The following is a 21,398-nucleotide window of genomic DNA, read 5'->3' on the forward strand; positions in this document are numbered from 1 at the left end:
ATCTTGCCACCCAGGCAAGCTGGACTATGTAATAAATGGTCACTTACACCAAAAATCACAAACTAATCAGGTTATACCCAGTCCCAAGAAACCAGACACTCACATAGGTCCATTTACATCCCAGATTTCACACCAAAGACAATGCTGGTAGCCAATTCTACAGTAAACTAACTAAAGGTTCATTAGCTCAGAAAAAGGAATAAGTTACTGGGAGGTTAGAGCAGGTAAAATATATGTACAAGTGAGTCACAGTCTATAATTTCAAAAGGTAGCAGAGATGTAGTAATTTTCCAGTTTCCCAAAAGTATTTTGGGGCTACTCTGAATAACTCTGGGAAACTCCATCTTCTTGGTCGGTTATTCTGTCCTTTTAGAATCCAGACAGTCCAGAGACCGTCCTGTCATGCTGCCCAACTCTGGGAATGAAACATGGATTGCACAACTCGGAGAGCTGCAAACATTTTGGCTAAACCCTGCCCTCGACAGTGCTGCAAGGAACAGCCAGAACACTGGCGGACACGTCCTCTGTTGGTCCAGCCATGATTCCACATTGTGACCAGGCATGTGTGTGATTGGGTTCACTTTGCTGCTGCTCTAAAAAGGAGCAGTGTGTAACCCCTGCTAATGTGTGCTGCTAAGTCCTGGCCATCAGTCCATGCTTCTTTTTTTTTGAGACATGGTACTTGGCCCACATTTTAGATGGCCATCTTAAGATTGTCTAAAAAGAAACAGTGTGCATCACCTGCTAACGTGCTGCTAGTGGGCCATCAGTCCATGCCTCCTTGGGCCCACCTATTGGACGGCCCTTCTAATCCTTACTTGAACACATAGGAGAGATCGTGTCCTGCAGCTACCTCAGGGGGTTAGGAAGGGAAGATGTGAAGGGGGAGAGGGTAAAGATTAGGGAGAAGGGGGCTGTCTAAACTTTCTTCCCATCACTAGTGCCTAGCTGAGAGTAGGACCCCACTCTTCATGTAGAATCAAGCCCTTACTTCTCTCTGAAATCTTCCCCTTCCTCATTAGAGAAGCCTGGCAAATATAATGCCCTCAAGAATTGTTCCATATCTTTTTTTAATCGATCTGTTACAATCATGGTCAGCTATCTCACTGGGAATGAAATTATTTAAAAGAACCATTAACATCATCATTATCTGAAACACACAATCCCTCTATATTATAAACTTCCCAAAAACATTTTTTAGCTTTCTTATATTTTCCCTAACCAGACCATTAGCTTGACTGATTTATCTCCTTTTCTGCACACCTAATTCTGTTGAGTACATACAGCTTCTCTGCCTGTCAAGCAGTAGCCAATTTATGCTTGCATTTGGTTTCATTAACTTCTGTAATACCTCTAATAAGTGGAATACCTTCAAACAGTTTCTTCAGTCACTTTCAAGATCTATTTCTACTGAGTCTTTCTATGAAATTAATTTTTTGCATAGGTAAAAGAGTTCCACAATTTTAACAGGTGAATGATTTTTTGTTAAAGGGAGACAGTACCAAAGAAAATTGACAACCGTGACTGTTTGGTATTGTGTCACATGCCAGAGCACAAAAGCAGCTACCGTTTTCAATCTGATTAAAACCTGAAGAGCTAAAGAATTATTATAGCTTTTTTATTGTATTGCTTTTGTGAGGCAAAAGTGAAACATAATTTTTAAAATACACAAGAAAAAAGACTTTATTAATTTAATAAGTGAACAGCATGATTTAAAACTAGCGGAGGCCATTGATTATTTTATCCAGAAAAGGATTCCAGCAATTTTAAAAATAATTCGTAAGGCCATAAAGGGACACTTGAGCTGGTGTCATATTACTAACAACTTGGCTACATTTGTTTGTGTTGGCTGAAGTTGTCTGGTGAGGTGTTTTTTTATGAATTGGATGTTTGAGGCACATGTGTTGAATGAGGCTGAATGAAGACTGTGCTTTCCAAAAACTAATGTCAATTGGTTGCTAACTAATTCATTTAACATAATTTCAATGATTCCCTAGATTTTTATTGTTTGGATTGGTGGTTATTTTTTTAAGCAACCTTAACTAATATACAACTTAATATTTTTGTGTGGGAATTTCCTTGTTTTGTGGAAGTACTATGTTCTATATGGTATATTTGGATGAGGATGTCTGGTTTTTGTTTTTGTTTTTAACTTTTTATTATATATATTACAAAAATATACATGTACATAATTATTTCCTTTTATTTTTCATATCTTAACCTATGGAAGGGTGACATGGTAAGTACCTAATAATATCAGATGGAGTCAAAATCACATGGTAGAGGTAAGATGCTGAGACCTGCTCCATTGTAAGGCTTACTCCAATTAGGTTGATTCTTGGAGTCCTTTGTGGTACTCCAGGGCTCATCCATGCCATCTGGATTGGGTTTTTTAGTCATTGTTCTCAATGGTAGCAGAACACTTAAATGGATAGCGCCCTATCTATGACCCCTAATAGAGCAAAACTTCTTTTGAAATCAATGTAAGTTTTGTTTAATTAAGGACTGTGTAATTTACCTCTTAGAATTTGTGGATAGTAGAAGAAATAACAATATAAAGATTCTGGTAATAATGAATGACGATGGAAGAATGCTTCATTTTTAGCAAACCAGTAGTTGAAAAAATATATACTCCATCCACCTATCACCATCCTTAAGAAACAATTAGTTTTTCTGTTTGCAGTTTTAAGGGAAGCTTGTGGCCAGAGGTAACCAGGAAATAATCACCCAAGATCCACAGGTTAATTAGCACTCCTTTGTGTAAAGAAATAGGTTGCTAACGTATTATTTAAAGTAAATGTGGGACAAGACAAGCTGATGAACAGCAATATTATTAAACTATGTTACTTTCCTGCTGCATTTTTTTATAAACTCATCAAGTAGTCAGTATATCAACATGAATTAAATATCACTATGAAAGTCTTAACTAAAAATGTGAGCATCTGAAGAGGAATACAATTTACTTGGAGTTTATTACAAGAATAACTTTAACAAAAAACACTGGTGTGTCTTTAATGAATAAAATAAGTTAGTGAAGTTTGTGCATATAATTTCTGATATGTCTGTTTAAACAGTGCCTTCTTAAAAACTTGAAAGGCTATGAGGTTATTTCTAAAAGATACAGGAGTCTGATCCAAAGTCCATTGAAGTCAATGGTAGTTTTTTAGATCATCAATTCTGATTAACTAGAATTACATGAGACTAATGTAGACTAAGACCTACACGGTTAGGTTGACGTAAGCTGTCTTGCGTTGACCTAGTTGTGCATCCAGGTACGCTTAAATCTGCCTCCCACTGATGTACTTTCTCCATTACACCAATATAGTAACACCACCTCCCCAAGCAGGGTTAAGCCATGGTCAAAGTACTGAGGTCGATACAGCACTGCATTACCTATGTCAACCCTAACAGTCCTCCAGTAGCTGTCCTGCAATGCCTGACTCTGACCACTCTGGCAGTGCTTAATTTGTGCCAGAGCTTGCCAGGGCTGAGCTCTGGCACCTCTAGGCTTGGCAGTTCATAACCCCAGCACTCGGGCTAGCCACGTCTGTTATTAAAGTAAAAATTTGCTTGAGCCCTGGCACCTAATTGCTTGAGCCCTGGCACTTCTTTCATTACAAATTAAGCACTGTGCTCTGGTCACAGTTGTGAACACCACTGCCCAGGGGTCACAGATACCAGTAGCCTCCTCCCCCCACGCATCCTGCCGCCCTTTAAAACCTTGAACATTTAAAAAATGCCTTTTCCTGATTGTCCTTCTTGGTGAGCACACCTAGCAGCTCTCTTTTGTTGTGTACCCAGTTGACCATGCCAGCTACATGCTCCGGATGTGCTCCGATGTAAAGTAGACAGGAGATATTGGATCTTCTTGGCCTGTGGGAAGAAGAGGCTGTGCAGGCCATAGAAATGTGGACATCTGTGAGCAGATTGCATGGGGGATCCAAGAGAAGGGGTATGACGGGGATCAGCAACCGTGCTGCATGAGAGTGAAGGAACTGCATCAGGCGTATTAGAAGGCCAGGGAGGACAACAATTGATCTGGTGCTAAGCCACAGACCTGCCGCTTTTAGACAGACTGGTATGCCATAGTTGGCAGAGAATCTATCTCCACCCCACACACCACTGTGGATACCTCTGAGCAGCCCGAGTCACAGCCCCTGTCAAACAGCAAGGATGAGAAGGAGGTGGAGGAAGAAAAGGAAGAGGATGAGGGACATGTGACGGGGGGGGGGAGGGAGTCCAGCTATGCTGTGAGCCAGGACCTATTTGAGACTCCACCGCAGTCTAGTCAGTCCCAGCTGTCGAGCACGGGTGAGCCTGATGCAGGAAAAGGATCCTTAGATAAGTGTGTAAATTCATTTCCCTTTACAGTGATGGCGTCCCCAATTTGGCAGGACACAGCTATCAACTTTTCTTTAATTAACTCTGACTGGAAGAGGTAGTGGTACAACAGAGAGAGGTAGCAGCACTGTTATCCTCTTTTCATTCTCCTGTAGCGTTAGGCAGGAGGTGCGGGGTAGGAGCATGCACCACAGGTTCTTTATGGACACAGAGATGTTCCTTGAATCCTCCTGAGAGATCACAATATAACTTTCATGGAAGTACTCTGCAGTCCTCTTCCAAAGGTTTCTAGGGAGGGATGCCTTATTTCTTCTTCCACGGTAGGACACTTTCTCATGGCAGTCAGCAATAACTTCTGCAGGCACCACTGCAGTACACAGGCTGGTAGCATGTGGCCCAGGCAGCTTTTGGGACACCAGCAGCAGCTGGGTTCTTTCTGCCTTTGTTATACTCAGGAGTGAGATATCAGCTAAAATCACCAACACCTGTGGAAAATGGTGCCAGTACTCAGTCAATTGCCCTATAGTCATAGTTTTGTGCAAATGAGCAATTCTCTCACCCCTGGTGGGCCATCCTCATCATGGCCGGTGCTGTGAGTGGAGCTGTGCATACACACTCTGAAGCAGAAGTGTCAATAAGCGTGTCTTGTTTAAAGCTTTAGGGGGGGAGGTGTGAATCTTAGCTTTCACTTTTTGTTGTAACTATACTGGGTGTTTTATCTGCAACTGCTGACATGGAGGCCTTAAGAAATTTTTCCTTCACACCTGCAGAACATCTGACCCGGATAAGCAGGAGAAAGAAGAGGACTTGGGAGGACATGTTCAGCGAGATCCTGCAAGGCAGTGCTACCATTAGTCCATGAGCATAGAGCCTTGCGGGCGAACATTGCAGACAGCCTGGAGAAGGAAAGAGCAGACAGGATCAAAGCCCCAGAGTTCCGGCAGGAAAAGGAGAGGTAGAAGAACGAGGACATAATGGGGCTACTCTGGCAGCAAACTTATGATGCAGGCTCTTGTGCACCTACTGGTTCCATAATCCAAGGCTTGCCTCCCTTTGTAGTCCATAGAGAACTCTAGTATAGTATCTTCCTACACCTCCTACCCCAACAATGCGTGTGACATCGGGGCCACAACCCTATCTCTACCACTCCACCGTGGGGGATATTAAGGACAACTACAACTTCACACACCTGCTAAAGTCATGGCTGACATATTGGCAGTTAAAATGGACATGAATGTTCCTTCCCTTTCTTTAAACTCTTTTCCATAAATTTATTATGGTTTTAATGTTTTTGGTTTTTACTTGCAGAGAATTTTTGAAGTGTTTTCATTACCCAAAAAAGCTCTATTGTTTGATGAATAATTCATTTTTATTAGTTCCCAACATATGCTGCAGAATGCCTGGCAGTAGTGAAAGCACCCACTTGCTTGTTGCACACTGTGACACAACTCATAGGACCAGTGAAAAAGTGTAATAATTATAAATGTACAGCAAGCACCATAAAATTAGTAGGTGCAGGGTCAGTGTTATATGCATAGATGTGCACCAGCCACCACACAATTCCTAACAGGCCCCCACCCTGCAGGGACAGCTGGCGCACAGTAAACCACTGCACTATTCCTGTGGCTGGCTGTTAAAGTGCTCTTTCAAAGCCTCCCTGAGCCATATAAATCTGCATTGAGCTCTTTTTATAGCCCTTGTGCCTGGCTATTAAAACTCAGCAGAGAGTCGTTCCAACTCTGCCCTCCACCCCAGAGGCAACTTTCCTCCTTCGCTTCACAGATATTATGCAGGACACAGCAGGCAGTTATAACCATTGGGATATTTTTTCACTGATCCAGGCTTGTGAGTAAACAAGGCCAGTGTCCCTTCTATCTACCAAAACCACATTCTACTGTCATTCTTCAGCTGCGGAGCCAGTAGCTGAATCTCTTCTTGGTGCTGTCGAGGTGGCCAGTATATGGCTTCATGAGCTAGGGGCTTAAGAGTATGCTGAGTCTCCAAGGTTCACTATGGCCATTTCAACATCCCCAATGGCAATCCACCAGTCAGGAAAGAATGTCCCTGTACACAGCTTTCTGAACAGTCCTATGTTCTTGAAGATGCAAGTGTCATGCTCCTTGCCTCACCAGCCAACACTGGTGTTGGTGAAGCATCCCTGGTAACCCACCAACACTTTCATAACCATAGATAAGTCATCCTTTCTATTGATGTACTGTGTGGCAAGTTGGTCTGGGTGCCAAAATAATGATATGTCTACTGTCTATTGCTCTACCACAGTTTGGGAACCCTATTGCTGTAAATCCATCCATTACGTCCTACACATTGCAGAGTCACAGTCCTCCATAGCAGGAGACAATTAATGTCCCTGAACACTTGCATGACAATGGCCCCCACAGGGGATTTTCCAATTCCAAAATGATTTCCTATTGACTGGTAGCAATCTGGCATTGCAAGTTTCCACAGGGCACTCGCCGCTCTCTTATCCACTGTCAGTGCAGCTCTCATTCTGGAGTCCCTGTGCTGGAAGCCTGGGAGACCTCAGCACACAGATCTAAGAACATGGACTTTTGCATTCAAAAGTTCTGCAGCTACTGTTCATCATCCCAAGCCTGCATTACGATGCAACCCAACCAGTCAATGCTCATTTCTCAGGCCCAGAAGTGATGCTTCACCATTTGCAGCCGTGCCGTGAACACCACCAACAATCTTGAATTGTTTTTGCTATGTCTCACAGCAATCTGTCCTCCAGGAGACTGTCATGTTCCCTGTGACTTTTCCTGTGGCTCTGCAAATACTGGAGGATCATATGTCCTGTGCTTGCAATGCTCATGACAATAGTGCAAATCTGTGAAGGCTCCACACTTTTGTCAGAGATGGTGGACAGCAACAAGTTTCACATGGGTTCATGGGCTTTTCAAAATAGGCCCAAAAATTATGGGATAGAGATGTCATTATGGGATGAAGAAAGACACATGATGGGAACTTGACCCCTTGTTCCCAGTCACCCTTGCATGATTCGTTTCTGCCACATCACACATTGCCAGAATTTCCCCAAAGACAGTGTGCTGGATGGTGGCAAGTTGCGCACTGGGATACCTATCCATGGTGCACCACACTGTGCATCAAAACAAGCAATCCTGGTGAGTACACACAGCACTGACCCATGGAGCCAAGTATGCACATGCACAAGCAATATACTAACTGCCGAAGCTTGATGCTGAAATGACTGGTGTAGACCAAAGTTTGTAGTGTAGACATGCCCTTAACCTATGTTTACACTGCACTATGGGAGTGAGAAGTGCCATGTGTACCAAAATGCTGCACTGTAACTCTCACATGTAGACACTACTAGTGTCTTCAAACAGGACTACGTTGTGGCGAACTGAGTACCTTTCATTTATGTTAACAACTTCTATGTGGGGCAATTACAGTGCAGCACTTTGGTGTGTGCTGCAGTTCACACCCCTGTAGACCGAAATGTGGGGTGATGTACACAAGCCTAACTCAGGATCCACTGAACTTCAAAGATATGCGTGAGTACTAAATTGTGGACTGTCCCAAATATCAAAGCTATTGGTGGCCCAACCTGTTTTTACCTTAATTGTATATACTGCTGAAACTGCAAACTGGTTACCTTTTCACAGTAATGTGGGAATTGTCATAGGGGATCACACCCCACTTGTTCATTCAAGGATAACATTTTCAAAAATACCTTAGTGACTTAGGAGTTTAAGTCCCATTTGCAAATGTCACTTGGGGTTAAATGCACAAGGAAACATAGACATGGTGCTCTCTGTATCCTGATGGTTAGCGAGCTTACCTGCAAAGTGGAAGACCCAGGAGCCAATCCCCCTCTCCACTATCTTTTGAAATTATTTATCCATAGTGAAACAGCTTCAACAGGAGAGACTGAGGGAGCCTGATATCAAACTATCTGATAGCCTGATGGTTATGGCGCTCACATGAAAGGTAGCAAATACTTCTTTAAATCCCTTTTATGCCTCAGGTGGACAGGGACTTGAACCGGGGGGTCTCTCACATCCCAGGTGTATACCCCAACCACTGGGATAAAAGTCACCCAGGAGAGCCTCCTTGCCCCTTGACAGTTTTGTGTAAGCTCACCTTTAGGGCCCTGATCAGGTAGGAGGGATCTGAGTATGAATACCAGATTAGGCCCTACAGGTGAGTTAGGCATGGTCTGGGGCTCAGGTGTCCAGATGCCTGGCATGGGGCTGCAGTGCACATGCTCAGAGGCAGAAACATAGGCAGCTAGGGAACTTTTGCTACAAAAATGTAGGCACCAAATGAGTTTTGGCACATACAAGTTTAGGTGTCAGCTGAGCAGGGGTTTATGAATCCCAGTGGTTCCTGCTGGTGGGATTTAGGTGCCTAACATGGCAGTCTTTTTGTGAATCCTGCCCTTAGGAGACTACACAGCCTTGTATTTCAGAGCACGGGGGTGTAAATTGCAGTGTGCACTAGTGTATTGTGCTGTAACTCCTGCATGTGGACACTGCAGGAATGACCTAAAAGGTACCTAGTTCATGTTCAGTTTAGTCCTGTTTAAAGAACTCTATATTAACTCACACTAGGTACCTTTTAGTTCATGCCTTCAGTGCACACAGGGGTGTTAAAGTACAGCATACTAGTGTGCACTGCAATTCATACCCCTAGTAGACACAGCCAAAGTCACATTTGAAAATAGGACTCAGGCATTTTAAAATATTTTCCACTTTGTCTAATACCCTCTCTCTAACTGGGACTAGCAATGACATTAGGTTTTCAAGTTCTTCATCAAAAATGAACTTTAGAATTTAGGAGTTCCCTTTACACCATTTCACAGATTCTCTTTCGCCCTACCCCATCCAAACTAAATTAACTTTATTATTCTTTAGAAGGTTATTATATTCACTAAACAGCCCCCATCCTTCCCTTCCACATATCATCCACTTGTAAGAAGTTTTTAAACCATAGTTGTCCAAGACAGAAAAAAGAGAATGTGATAGAGATGGTCAAAAATGGGATACAGTTTTCTCAAGAATTTGCATTAACACTTTTATTTTTTCTTTGGGTCAAACTTCTGAATTTTTGTGAACATTTTTACACTTTCCCCTGTTTTATCAAAATTTCAGTTAAGAACGTCATCAAAATTGTGGCTTTCTAAACATTTTTACTATCCCAAGAATGAAAGCTTTGAAAGAGTTGCTACTCTACTCAGAAAAGTGAGGCAAAAACTAAATGGCATTGTGGGGGCATCATGTTTAATAATCTCTCAATAATTTTCATGTCAAAAGTGCTTGGTTTCAATGAGACTATGTGAGAAGTAATGTACATACTCAAGATGAGTAACATCAGGCCCACCTACCATTAAACTATGTATTTTCTAACTGCCAAGTGTGCAGAACTAATTCTGGGATCAGAATGTCAAGCTGGATTCTTTCCTTCATACACATCATCACCAATAATAATGGATCACAGGTTTGTGAGCCTGCAAAGATGTATGTACATGCTTTAATGGGACTACTCTCAGTATGTGAAGTTAAGCATATCTTTATAGGATCAGCACCTCAGTCCTCAGTGACCTCTTTGCCATACAATTGCCTTCAGCAGTAAATTCTCATTCCCTCACACAAATATTCAGGGAATAACTCTCAGTGTCTTCATGTCAAGTGGAATTATTCATTGTAAGAAGGGGCTGTTAGCTTTATTTGCAGAGGTTCTTGGCCCTGAGAGAGGTTTTTAAAGGTGCCTAACTGCCATTTGTGCCTAATTCTCAATGACAGTTAATGAGAGCTTGTGGTGGGGCGGTGCCCCACTCCCAGACAAGATTGGGCTACAACAGGCCAGAGCAGCTGCATGGAATGGCAGCCAATCAGAGAGGACCTGTGGGGGAGCCAATCAGTGCTGAACAGAGGGCAACCAATCAGGGCCGGGCTCAGCCCTATAAAAAAGCTGCCCAGGAGAGGAGTGTCTCTCCCAGACCTTCAGAGGGGAAGGTCTGTCTCCTGAGCTAAGGAGACCAGCAACTCGGACAGCGCAGCGCTGGGCAGGCTTGGGGGAGCAGAGGAGAGCTCCAGCCTGATACCTGCCAGCCTGCAGGCCCTAAGGAAAGGGCCTAGAGCAGTGGTTCTCAACTCTGGTCCACTGCTTGTTCAGGGAAAGCCCCAGATGGGCCAGGCTGTTTTGTTTTCCTGCCGTGTCCACAGGTTCGGCCTATCGCAGCTCCCACTGGCTGTTTACCACTCCAGGCCAATGGGGACTGCAGAAAGTAGCGTGGGCTGAGGGATGTGCTGGTCGCCCTTCCTGCAGCCCCCATTGGCCTGGAGTGGTGAACCGCGGCTCCCGGCTGAACCTGAGGGCGCAGCAGGTAAACAAACTGGCCCGGTGCACCAGGGGCTTTCCCTGAACAAGTGATGGACCAGAGTTGAGAACTACTGGCCTACAGGGTGCAAGGGGTCAGAGGGGAAGTGACCCAGGGAAGAAGGACAGATGAGGGGACTGAAGGAGGGCATAGAGGCTGCCACCAGAGGGTCCCTGGGTCAGGACCCAGAGTAGTGGGCGGGCCTGGGTCCCCCCCTTTCCCCTTGTACCTGGACATGGAAGAGTGGCCATGATAGACTGCAGCCAGCCCTTGAGCAGAGGGGCTAGACCTTTGGGGGTTGTGGTTGGCCACTGCGGCAGGAGCAAACTGGAAAGACTGCTGTTAACCTGCCCTGGAAGGGGGCGAGTGTGGACTGGGGGGCACTGCCGGATGGCAGTGTCCTGAAGAGGACACAGCCGAGCAGGGAGCAACGCGAGTCCAGATGCCAGAAAGGCAAGAGACGGACAGGACACCACCAGCAGAGGGCGCTCAGCACTGGACAGAGCTAATTCCCTGACGTACCAGCGGGAGGCTCTAGGTTGGTGAGTCCCAGACCCCGTCACAGAGCTATGTGTCTCTCATTTGTACCTTTGACAAATCTCTCCTCGTGTAACAATTTCATGTACAGTGATGGACATAACATAGGTATTTAATAAGTACAGCAAAATTAATAACGGACTAACAACAATTTACACCATAAAATTAATAACATTAATGGTAATACAAATAATTCTTCCTTGATTCTTATTAAAATTTGTAAAGATGCTTTGAAAAGAGAATTATTTTCGGTCCTTAGGGGGAATCCAAAATGTAGTTTCAAATTCCAATGGAAATGAACTTATTTCCTTCATTCTTACATTCTTCTAGGCTTGATATTTTTATCAAGACACTTCTTCTGCTCAGGCTTTTGGTTTCCATTTTCATCTTCACCCAGAAAATCTTTCACCCTGAACTTACAAGTCACTAGCTTCTAGTCAGCTGTTGTGATAAGCTTGCTGCCCCTTTGTGAGGAAAGTCCATCCCTGAGGAACCGAGGCTTTCTTACCTTTTAGTGGTTATAATCCAAGTAGTCTTCATACTTACTCCTCAAGTAGCTGTGTTAGAAAGTCTAACAGCAAGACCTCACACAGAAGTCTGACAACTTATGGTTCCCTTTTAGAACAGCCTTCGCCACATTATTTCTGTCACTTGCAGCTTTAATACAACACAAACAACTTATATGAGCTGTCAAACCTTGCCATTCCAATAATTTCTAAATATTTCACCACATGGAATGAAAACACACTTATTAATTCTCTAACATCTGTTTCCCATGGTCACACACTCCTCAACTGCCTGCTAGCTAAAGTGGCATCATATTTAGCACTAGCTCTGCAGTCAGATGTCTCAAGCTTTCGTATATCTATTCACAGGAATTTTAGCTGATTCATCTCCCCTGGGGCTTTCACATTACTCAAAGAAAAAAAACTAAACATCCAAGGTCCTCACTCTGAATAGAACATAGAATCTCCTTTCACAGCACACAGTTATGTCTTGCTTTGCACTTTTCCATATTGGGCTAAAGGCCCAGTACTGCAGCCTTTACTCCTGAGGACAGTTCAGTGAAATTGCTTCTGTGAGTAAGGGCTGCAGGATCATGCCTAAAAACAGCACTCAACACAAGGAAATTTATTCTTGTGTATCGTGAGTAGGCTTTATATTTTATACAGGTTGCAGTTTCTAGTGTGGACCTACAGGGTTAGGCATCAGCCAAGGGTTGTGGAATTCATTGAAACTCAAAACTGGGGCAGAGGAGCCTAATTTGGGGGTTTAGGTGCCCACGCACCTTTGTGAATCTGGGCTAAATTAACTCAATAGTCATTTTTGTTTTATCTGATGAGAACCACTTCTTTTCTTTTACAATTTCTTTTACAATTTTACAATGACCAACCACAATGGGGTTTGATAGCAAGGTATGCGCTGGAAACCACAGTCAGCTCCCAGAGAGGATTTCCATGCTTGGTAAAATATGCAGTTTGAAGAAATGTGTGATATCAAATACTTCTATATCATGATCAGATAATTTTAACCAGTATTTTTTAGAGTTAAGGTTGCAGCTAACTTTCCATTCTGAGCCTGATTCTTTATGCTTGAACTTTTGCATGTGTTATCCTTTTTCAGGGGAGAGATTTTATAGAATTTTGTATCAAACAAGCACCTTCTTTCTTTTATAAAAAGAAAAGGAGTACTTGGGGCACCTTAAAGACTAACAAATTTAGTCTCTAAGGTGCCACAAGTACTCCTTTTCTTTTTGGGAATACGGACTAACACGGCTGCTACTCTGAAATCTTTCTTTTATGTGAAACTTAAAAAAAAGTGTTATTCACTTCACGAAAATTCTTCTAACACTTGTTTGTCATGCCATACAGCTAATGAGACAAGCTCTGCCAGTGTAAATTGGTGTAGCTCAGATAATTTGGCACAATATTTCCAGATAATTAATAAATGAGCTAGGGTAAAATTTTCAAAAGTGGTCAAGAGCCAGATTAATAAAGTTACTACATTGTCTAAAGATGAAGAGAGGTGCCTAATGGAATTTACTACACCACACCCCTCAAAGGGAGTTAGGTGTCTATCTCTACTCTGGATTCCCAGCTGTGAACCCTCTCCTGGCAGTAAGTTTCCTCAGGCAAGCCAGTCAGTTTTTTGTTTGTTTGTTTTTTAAAGGAGGAGGAGGTGGAGAGGGTGCTGCCGCTGCTCCACCATCACCACACCCATACACCCAATAGCCCTGTTAGGACACTCACAAAAGACACGGGCGACCTGTGCTTAGACTCTCCTTCTGCCTGACAGTAAATTAATCAAAACACGCATTTCAGGGGCACTGAAACTATTCACAAATTTGGGTTCAATTTGGCTAATTGTTTTAGCCAAAAAAAAATAATTAAAAATGGAAATTGTTCATTTTGATCATTTCAAAATGAAGCATTCTGACTCTTCAAAATACGCCCTCCTCAAGAAAAAACAAAAGCAAAAATCCAAAACGATTGTTTTGGTTTGGATTTTTTCCCTTTTTGTTTCAGGTGGTTTTTCATCGGAAGCTTTGTTTGTGGGGGAGGCAGTTTTATTTTAGTTAGAAAACTGAAAAAAAAATCAATTTTGGTTAACATTGAAATGAGCATTTTTTGTTTACTTTTATGTTCAGCCACTGAAGCAAGAAATCAGTTATTAACTCAACTCTACTACTAAGTGATTTAGGGGCTTTTGAAAATGTTACCCTCAGCTCTGATCCTTGTGGTACTCCATTATTAACCTCTACTATTTGCTTCCTACTTTACCCATTTTAATCAACTTGGCTGCTCCCCTTGAGGCTATACAGTTTTCTTAAATAGCCTATAATGTGAAACTTCAACAGAAGCCATATGAAAAGATGTACAGCTCTTTCTGAACTTCTGATTCTGTGCTGAATCAATGTCCCAGCATGGTACTAGAGGATAATGCGTTACTGGAGGTGTCATTTTAAAAATCTAACATAAAACTGACGGCCTGACCATTTGTAAAGCCTTATGACAATTTCCAGAAGATTTGTTTTATTAATTCTAATGTGGCTAACCAAAATACCACCAGAGGTGATTATATTCTGCCTACCAACTGCACATTCCTCCTGAAGTTTCGATTGGATATAATATATTCTGCCTACCAACTGCACATTCCTCCTGAAGTTTCGATTGGATATAATATTGTTTTCCATTTTTACCATGCTGTGTAGCATTTTTTGTGTTCAGTAAAACAACTGCCATGTTTAACCCAAGGGTGACTGTATTTTAGTGGTAAGCGAAATGATCCAGTCTGTAGCCTAATTATCAATTTAAGTATGTAAACTGCTTTCAGGTCCTTCACAAGGAGAGATGAACTCCTGTCCTTACCTCTTGTATAAGAGGTGTTCAAACATGTAGATGGGATCAATTCATGCAGATGGGCAGGCTCTGGATCTAATCTTTGGTATGGGTTTGGAAGTAGGGCTATAATAATTGTATCTTTGCTGCAATAAGATCAGTACTTAGGCTGAGATAAAGATTTAACGATGCTCCCATCTGGGTGGTCCACCCACGGAGGTCAATGGACTCTGCTGAATTCTCACTGAGACATAAGGCTGAACAATGTTGATATTTCCCCCCAGACCTCACCATCTCCACTTAGCACTAGAAGATCACTTTGGAATACAAATTACTTGTACGAAATGAAGTCTCAGGGAAGGAAAGCACACTGATAACAGACAACATGCTTCTGATAAGTTAAGGCGACAGAGTAAAAATCCGTTGGGTGATACCCACACAGGTTTGAATCCTGCCAGCTATTGGTCTTCCCCTTTTCAAGCTTGCCTTTTGCTGGTCTTGAGCTTTCCAAAAGTAGTGGACGGGCCTCCAGACATCAGAGGGCTTCTCAATGGCCCTTTGCTGCTCCTGCAGCTCATTGCAGGGCTGCCTGCTTTCCATCTGGCACTTGTGACTTGCTGGGCTTCCTGAAGTAGAAGAGGGTGGTGGTCGTGGTTTCTTCTTCCTCCTAGCCCTACCTTCCATAGGGCCTGACATTTCTTCCTCCTCCTAGTCCTACCTTCCTTGATGACTCAAGAGAGCCAAACAGCCCACCTTTTCTGCAACCCATGGGGATCGGAGACCAAGAAAAGAAGAGCCTGCAGAGAGAACACAGCCTTGCCTGCAGGAGTCTCTGAGGGCCTGATACAGGCTACTACTTTCCTAGGTGATGTCTGATGCTTGACAAGCCATACCAGGAACAAGGGCTTAGCAATGGTTTTGTCTTCTTGAGGGAATCACAGTAAACAAAAGGGAAAGGCTCAGATAAGAGTACCCCAAGGTGGGACTCAAAATCACAAACTGTGGATTAAAAGACTAATGTTTTAGCCATTAGGCTGCTAGGTCTGAACCAAAACAGCTTCACTCATTGGTGAAAGAGCTAAGATGGCACATGGCCTGAAGCATCACCAATGATAGCTTCACTCAGATGGGGAGGGAAGAAGCAAGCCTTTCTGTTCTTGGCTAAAGACAGATGTGGAACACTGCTACCTTCACCTTCAGTTGTCTGACAACATGCTTTGAGTCCTGTGACAATGTGTACAAACCCTGCATCAGGCAAGACATGGTAGGAGTTGAGGAGCAGGTTTGGGCTCAGGCAGCCCCACCTTGCTCTGCCTGTGAGGCAACACAATCTTGGATAAGGAGACTTGAAAAGAAGAAGCCCAGTTTAGACTAGCCAGAACAGTGAAAAATGCCTTTAAAATGAGGCAGTGGATATAAAGATCACATTGAGTAAACAGGAATTCAAAAGTTTGCTTAAAAGAGAATTTAAGAAGGAATAGCAAGAACGATGGACCAAAGAGAAAAAAGAATAAGGGAGCAACAAAATATGTCCTAAACTTCAGGACATTGTTATACTTCATAGTTTTGATATAAGAAGCGAAGTATCTATATTTAGGGTATGTCTACACTATGAAATTACATCGATTTGATAGAAGTCGATTTTTAGGAAGTGATTTTATACAGTTGATAGTGGGTGTCCCCACTCAGCACATTAAGTTGGCAGAGTGCATCCACAGTTCCATGGCTGGCATCTACTTTTGGAGGGGTGCACTGTGGGTAACTATCCCACAGTTCCTGCAGTCTCCACTGCCCATTGGAATTCTGGGTTGAGCTCCCAATGCCTGATGGGGCAAAAACATTGTTGCGGGTGGTTCTGGGTACATGTTGTCAGTCACCCCTCCCACCATCCATGAAAGCAATGGCAGACAATCATTTTGCACCCCACAGCTAAGCTCTGAAGTATGGGGGGGAGCAATTTTCAGCCTGTTCATGCCCCGACCCTGCAGGGTCCACAGCAGCCCCCGGGCACCAGCTTAGCACCCTCTTCACCTGCACCCCCTGCCCTGGGTCCTGCCCCCAAGGAACAAGGGGCTGCTCCATACCCTAGGCAACCTCTACTGCTGAGCCACCTCTCTGGCCGGGTTCATTGAAGCCCTTGCAGTCAGGTTCCCTGGGCCCTGGTGCACAATGCATCCTTAGGGCTTAATCCCTTCCTGCCCATGTTGTAGCTGGGAGACAGGAGGTGGCTGGGTTATGCTGGTGGCCAGCAGCAGCCTGGAGGTGCTTGCTGCCTTTCCTGTCAACAGTGTGCGGCAGGAAGGGACAAACTGCTTCCAGCCACAGGGGGAGCTGGGGGGAGGGGCGGAGGAAGAGATGAGCTCTGCGAAGACATGGGGCAGGTCATCCCTCCCCTCTCTCCCCTATGACTGGAAGCAGCTTCCATCCCTTCCCTCCTACAGAGTGCTAAAAGGCTGCTGCTGGCCACAATCTGGGGAGGCGGGGGCATATGTCCCTGTGTGCCCTGCCCCCATGTGTTGCTTCGGGAAGCGTTCCGGGGGCCCAACAAGGCATGGAGGGTGGAGAGTGCCGGGCAGGAAGGGTTGGGTCAGTCGGTCACCCCCCTAGTGAGAGGGGTATGGGAGTGTCTGTGTGTCACCTCTCCGTGTGTGTGTCACCCCTCTCTGTGTGAACCCTAAAGCCTTAAAGATAATCCAGCTACACAGTATTTCTTTTTAATGGGCTCAGTCATCTTGATGTTAATTTGAATGTTTGTACTGTATAGGTCTCATTGATTGCCACTGAACTTGCTTGAATATGAGAATTTTTACCATGTGTCCCGTATTCAGCATAGGGGAATATGGTCACCCTTGTGAGAGGACATCCTTGAGGGACCATTATTTTCTCTCAACATACCCACAAAATATTGAAGTCAATGGGCCTTAAGTACATGCTTAAAGTTAATCAGTTGCTTAGGTGTTTTGATGAATAGGGATGAAATTACTCGTGTTTAAATTTAGCTCAGTGCTTTGCTGAACTGGGGGCAATATACTCAGCATCTTTCAGGATTGATTTTACGTATTCTATGGGCTGTACAAACTTTGACGTATTTCATACATACAGGGCTAAATTCAGCACTGGTTTACTCTCTGGAACCTCACAGAAATCAATGGGCTTGTTAAATGCCTAAACTGCTTAAGTGCCTAAAATACAACCCTAGGTCCATTAGGCTCATTTGTCATGGAAGATGCAGTAACATGTCATTGTTTTCTCTCACCCCCCAACCACTACTTACTCTTCCTTATGACACTGTGAATATTTGAAATATAAATACCCTTGTCACTGTTTTATTTGATTATTTTTAATTTTTTATGCCCACGTAGGTTGTGAACAGTTACAGACAAAAGCAACAGGGCAGGCCATCAATTTCTGGATACAGTGAATCATTCTGTTTACAATATAAGTAGAAATGCCTAGTAGACATGTAGTTTGACTTAAACATTTGCTGAGCTCTATAGCGTGTGAAACATTATTAGTCATCTTTTTATTTAGGAACCATTACTGGAGCACACTATTGTTAAGGATACAGCAGTGACATTTGAAACAGCTATTTCAATATTAACCTCTTCCCAGCTGTAGGAAATTCCAAAGAATTTCTGTTCAAATCCATAGATTGCTAGGAAGAGCTCTCCCAGATATTATATATCTAGCTGCACCAGAGGACCATGATCCCTGTGTGTACTCAATACTTCATTCAGCAATAAGGAGGTTAATCCTATACAAAGTCTTTTTTATGATAAAGTGGATATGCACTAACTATTTTCTTGGCATAATTATCTAACAAATTCAAAGCTTGACATTTATATACAGCCTTACAGCAGAGGATCTCAAGGCACTTTACAGATGCTAATTATGCTTCAGAATTTAACCCTATGACAAGTGGGAACAATATTTACTAACAAGAACTCAGTCACTACCAACAGTTATCACATTGTGGTACCTGAGATATTGCAGAAAGAATCTTCTTTTCTTGATTGATGTGGTGTGGGAACAGTTTGCAAAGTTGGCTATTGTAATGAGGACCATGATGCGTAAAGCACTGTGACCTGTACCACAGAGACCTGGGAGTTAGAAGTCCTGGCTCTGTACCATCAGTGTAAGCAGGCATAGCTTCCTTGACTTTAATAATCCTTAAGTTACACAATAAAGGCCAGATCATGGCCCGCCCGAGGAGCCCACACAGGAAAGTAAGAGGGTTTATTCTCCTGAGCCTATCACTCTTAAGGCGGGTAGCCGTGCAGCAGAAAAGTAAACTCCAAAGAGCCTCTACTCTCCCTCCAGTGCAGCTCAACAGGTGTGTGGGGTCAGATTGTGTGGGATCAGAGACTGTGTGGGGTGGAGTTTTGTCTCTATACAGCCCACAATGCAATATGCTGAAGAAGCTGGGGACGTACACTGCATTGGGTAGAGGGCTGACCCAGGGTATGTGTCCCCCTTGACCAGATGGGAGAGAAACGGGAGGCAGTCTGTGTCTCGCTGAATCCCAATCTGATCCTCCATCTCTTCCAGGGGCAGCACCACAACATACTGCCCCATACTCAGGGCTTGTGGCAAAGCCACAATTCAGCCCCATGTTAATTTTGCTACTCAATTGTGACATGCTGTAAATCATACTCATTCACAATTAGCCACCGATTTCTCAGAGCTCACCTTGAGACACCGTTAGCCTGATTTTTCTGAGGTGCTGAGCTTCCTTTGCTCCCTTTTAATTCAACTGCAATTGTGGGTGCTCAGTACATCCGGAACTCCAAGCGTCAAGTGTAGCATTCAGAACTTAAAGTACAGAAAAATCAATCCCTACTTTGGAAAATATTGGCCTTAATCTTTCTGTCTTTGTTCTGTCATCTGTGAAATGAAATACTAACATATCTGACGGGTACAGGTGGTCAAAGTTATTTGAACAAACATTTTTTCATCAAATTGCCTTTTCTAAAAAAACCCCAAATCTTATGTGAGAAGTTTTATTTTATTCCCCCCCCCCCGCAATCATCCCTTTATTATGAAACTCAAGAGAAAACAAAGTTTCTTGGTTTTCCTTTTTTCCATCCCTTTCTTTTTCCTTTGCCTTGTCCAGTTGCAAAATGGAAAAAAAGGGCAGCGGACTGAAAGGGAGAGAGAAGAGGAAAAACCAGAGCCAAAACACATCAAAATTTTCTATAAAAAATTTTTAATAAATGAAAAATTGTTACATTTTAAAACCTGTAGAACATTATTTTGAAATTTTCAAACATTTTCACAGAATCTCTACCACCTGGCAACTGGAATTAATAGTGGGAAGGTTGTAAAGTGAAGCTAATTCAGGTCTGTAAAACATTGAGATCCTCAGCCGGAACTCACTTTATAAAATAAGTGCAAATTATTGTCACTGTGACGTGGTGTATAAACTCTGTACTCGAAATGTAGGGGTTAAAGATGGAAGTGGAGCTTAAAAGGAAGCCAGGCAGCTCAGAAGGGGCTGACAAGGCAGGGAGAAGGACCTGCCCTGGGAGCTCCTGAGAGGGGACTCTGGGGCAGTTCCTCTGGGAAAAGAGGAGCCTACTTGCTAGGTCCACACAGACTAAATGAGCAGTTGATACCTTTTCTTCAGTACCTTTTGCTATAAACTGCAAAGTCTGGCCTATAGAATTGGGGGAGGGGTAGGAAGTGGTTCAAGGAGGGCAGCCGTGGGGCCCTGTGCTAGAGTTCAGTGGAGTGGAAGGGCCTGGGTCCCCTACCAACCCCTCTCTTCATTAAGAAGGAACTGACCCCTTAACCATTACTGACGCGTCCATCAAATGCCAACCATCACAATCACTAGTTTACAGATCACAAAAGTATGGCACAGTGAAGCCAGAGGCCAGCTTGTGCTTGAAACCTGCATAAGTGCATAACAGAGTGGGGGGAACACAAACCTTGTTCCATCTTGTTTCTCTTATGTAAGTGTCCTGAACAAAGGAACTCCTTGCACCAGGAAAAGGGATTCACACTTCTGTGGAGGCCCAGCATAAGGCATTTGTACCACTTAAGTCCCATTTAAGCCTTCAAAATAGGACTTAAAATGGTGCATAGACCTTGTGCTGGTTTCTGCGCAAGTGCAAATCACACCTCCTGAGTGCGAGAACACCACAGTGTGAGGGTTACTCCAGGCATCGTCACTCAGTGGTCCCATCCCCCTCTGCAGTGGCCAGAAGAGCTGGCTACCCATAAAGAAGACAGCTTCTCTCTCACGGTGACCTAGTGATTGAACTCCTGAGAGCTCCAAAGGGACCACCACGTCCCAAAGTTTTTGCTGGCACACTGAAGCGTCATACCACCTGTGATGGCAATACTCCCTACCACGGCCATAATCTAGCCCAGGGATTGGCAACCTTTGACACGGGGCCCATCAGGGAAATCCGCTGGCAGACCGGGACATCCCTCGGCCCACGCCATTTCCCGCAGCCCCCATTGGCCTGGAATGGCGAACCGCGGCCCGTGGGAGCTGTGATCAGCTGAACCTGCAGACGCTGCAAGTAAATGAACCGTCACGGCCCGCCAGTGGATTTCCCTGATGGGCCGCAAGCCAAAGGTTGCCGATCCTTGATCTAGCCCTCAGGATGTTGCTTATAACCACCCAGCAAGTCAGTGGTGGAGCCAGAAACAAAATCCAGGCCTCTATTTCCAGTTCCTTCCTCTAACCACTAGACTACTACTCTCTTCCTTGTATTTCTGTGTTTGTTTTTTCTTAATCATACAACAGGTAAGATTTTTATTTCAAGGTGTGCATAATTTTTATAACCTTTTTCTTTGTTGCCCTGTTA

At 43.7% G+C, this 21,398-nt stretch overlaps 1 long non-coding RNA gene across 2 annotated transcripts in view; it reads left to right on the top strand.

The window, feature by feature from the left end:
- LOC125638734 (uncharacterized) overlaps positions 1–21,398 on the top strand; it is a 46,428-nt gene that overhangs the window by 16,965 nt on the left and 8,065 nt on the right. The window contains exons 3-4 of one of the 2 annotated variants that reach the window (XR_012668991.1): positions 374–2,239; positions 5,112–7,484. This is a non-coding gene — a long non-coding RNA (uncharacterized LOC125638734). The remainder of the gene's footprint in view (positions 1–373; positions 2,240–5,111; positions 7,485–21,398) is intronic. The other variant, XR_007357283.2, reaches the window with a different exon arrangement.

Source organism: Caretta caretta, chromosome 1, assembly GCF_965140235.1.
Source record: "Caretta caretta isolate rCarCar2 chromosome 1, rCarCar1.hap1, whole genome shotgun sequence".
NCBI lineage: Eukaryota > Metazoa > Chordata > Testudines > Cheloniidae > Caretta > Caretta caretta.